The 3,077-nt window shown below is 51.3% G+C and overlaps 1 pseudogene; it reads left to right on the plus strand.

Annotated features, from left to right (window-relative positions):
• Positions 1 to 232: 232 nt before the first annotated feature.
• LOC103206273 lies at positions 233 to 1,644 on the plus strand (annotated as a pseudogene).
• The last annotated feature ends 1,433 nt before the right edge of the window (positions 1,645 to 3,077 follow it).

Raw genomic sequence — 3,077 nt, forward strand, 5'->3', positions numbered from 1 at the left:
CTTGGATTTACAGAAAACTAGTGTAGACTGAGTTTGGCCTGCCAGCTCTAGTTTGCTGACTCCTAATCTATATTGTTTCGGGGCATATACACATGTGTGGCACTTTGCAGATAAGCCAGGAAAATATTACTACAAAAGTCAAGCTACGGGCCAGAAATAGCCGAAGCAGTTGGAGCCGGTGGGCGACAAGGCGAGGCGAGAGCTGCACAGGGCCCTACGCGGCTGCCTCAGCATGTCGGACTTCAACGAGTTCGAGCTGCAGCTCAACACGAATAAACAAGAATGGGACAAAGAGAACCGGCACCGCAAACGCAGCCACAGCCGCTCATGCAGCTGCCACCACTAGCACCACAGCCGGAGCCATGACCCGTGCAACTGGGACCAGTGGCGTGCCTCCCAGGACCCGCGGTGGTGAAGCAAATCTTTGAGCAGAGGCGCTAAAGAGGAGCACAGTGGATTGATTCGATCTGCTTGCCATGAGAAGAAGGAGGTCCGCAAGTACTGGGATGTGAAGCCGCTGGGCTTCGAGCACATCACCTCCATGCAGTACAAGACCATGCAAGCTTCAGGTCAGATTCTGGCCACCGCCCTCCTCTCCACGATGACCCCTGATGGCCTGGTCATGACCCCAATGCCCATGCCAGTGGTCGGCAGCCAGATGACCAGACAAGCCCGGTGCTTCCATGTGGGGCACACCCCCCTTGGCATCACTGAGGAGGCCGTGATGGACTTCTTCAATGCCCAGATGCTCCTGGGAGGGCTGATCCAGGGCCCGGCAACCCGGTTTTAGCTGTGCAGATCAACCAGGACCAGAATTTTGCCTTTTTTGAGTTCTGCTCAGTGGATGAGACCATCCATGCCATGGCCTTCGACAGCAACATTTTCCAGGGCCAGTCACTGAAGATCCGCAGACCCCACGATTATGAGCCGTTGCCTGGCATGTCGGAGAATGCCTCTGCCTATGTGCCTGGAGTGGTGTCCAGCGTGGTTCCTGGCTCCGCCCACAAGCTTTTCACTGGGGGCTTACCCAACTATGTGAACGTCCACCAGGCAAAGGAGCTGCTGACTTCATTTGGGCCTCTGAAGGCCTTCAACCTGGTCAAGGACAGCGCCATGGGGCTCTCCGGAGGCTACTCCTTCTGTGAGTACGTGGGCATCAACTTCACAGACCAGGTCATTGCCGGGCTGAACGGGATGCAGCTGGGGAACAAGAAGCTGCTTGTCCAGTGGGCAAGTGTGGGCACCAAGAATGCCACGCTGAGCACCATCAACCAGACGCTGGTGACCCAGCAGCTGCCGGGGCTCATGATCTCCCAGGTGCAGATGGATGGCCACCAGACCCAGGCGCTGTGCCTGATGAACATGCTGCTGCCTGAGGAGCTGCTGGGCGACGGGGAGTAGGAGAAGACCATGGAGGACGTGCACGGTGAGTGCAGAACGTACGGGCTGGTCAAGTCCATTGAGATCTCCAGGCCCGTGGAAGGTGTCGAGGTACCTGGCTGCGAAAAGATCTTTGTGGAGTTCACCTCGGTGTTTGACTGTCAGAAAGCTATGTAGGGCCTGACAGGCCGCAAGTTCGCCAACAGAGTGGTTATCACAAAATACTGTGACCAGGACTCTTACCACCACCAGGACTTCTGGTAGAAGCGGCCGGGGAAAGGCAGGGGCAGGGCTGGCTGGGGGCATCCTCTCTGCCCAACCCCCTCTTTTCCTCCCTGAAGACAATAGACAGAGGAGTGGCAACTGGCAGCAACTGAAATAGCAGCGATTGGGGCAGCGGGCGACAGGAAAGTGCCCACAGACACAGAGGGCAGAGTCGGGATGGGGACCGGCACACACAGGACCGGTTAGGACCCCCACGCCCCTCCCCCACACAGCCCCTCTCCCTCCCTTGTACCTTCCCCTCCTCTGGCCCCTGTAGGCACACAGCGTGTTTATATTTTATGGCCAAACTATTTTGGATTTTGTTGCCCAGCCCCATGCTCGGCCAAGAGCCCTTTCCAGGACCGCAGCGCGTGTCCTCTGGGCCCCTGGACCTCGCCACTCCTGCCCTGGTTACTTACATAGTTGACTCTCTTTGTGGTCTCCCTGGCCCTGCCCCTAACCTCGTGGCCCTGTCCCCCACCTACTCTGTGAAAGTTTCATATTTGCTAAGACGAATATGCTCATTATACATTTTGTTGTATTTTATGTTATTAAATTTAAAAAAAAAAAAAGTCAAGCTATGGTCACCACTGGGAAGAGGCAGAATTACAATTGACAGAGGCACACAAGGAAAGTGAAAGAAGGTAGTAATGTTTTACCACTTGACATTAGTGATTACTACATGGTTGTTCACAACACAAAAATTTATTATCTGTATATGTGTTTATAGGTGCCCTGGTGGCACAGTGGTCAAATCACTCAGCTGCTAACAAGTCAATAGCTGGAACCCACCAACCACTGCACCAGACAAAGATGTGACAGTTTGCTTCCATTAAGGTTTATGGCCTTGGAAACCCTGTGGGGCAGTTCTACTGTCATATATGCTCACTTTAACTCAGAAGCAACTCAACAGCAATACATTTGTTTTGGGGGCTTACATATGTTTATGCTGTTTTCTGTGTACTACATTTTACTAAAAATAAATTTTTTCAGTAATTCTTCTACTTTGTTGTTGTTGTTTTTATGTGCCGTGGAGTCAGACCTGACTCATAGCGACCCCTCCTTGGGTTTCTGAGGCAGTATCACTACCGAAGTAGATTGCCCCATCTTCCTTCTGAGGAGTGGCTGGTAGGTTTGAACCGCCAGCCTTCTGGTTAGCAGTCAAGTGCCTTAGCCACTATGCTACCAGAGCATATTGTTAAATGATACTTTACAAAATTTAGATCAATTTACATTTGTGCCATTAATGTATAAGAAATACTCCTTTTTTTTATAAACTTGACAACTGCCTGTTAGCCTTTTGACTCTGAAATTTTAATTATAGAGAGTAACACTAAGAAACTAATTGCACAAGAAAAAATTATGTATGCCTAAGGAAATTTACTCCAATGTTACTTGTCATAGCAAAATCCTAGGAACACTGTAACTAGCCA

Source organism: Orycteropus afer, unplaced genomic scaffold, assembly GCF_000298275.1.
Source record: "Orycteropus afer afer isolate SDZICR_OR568_19922 unplaced genomic scaffold, OryAfe1.0 scaffold00310, whole genome shotgun sequence".
In the NCBI taxonomy this organism is placed as follows: Eukaryota; Metazoa; Chordata; class Mammalia; order Tubulidentata; family Orycteropodidae; genus Orycteropus; species Orycteropus afer.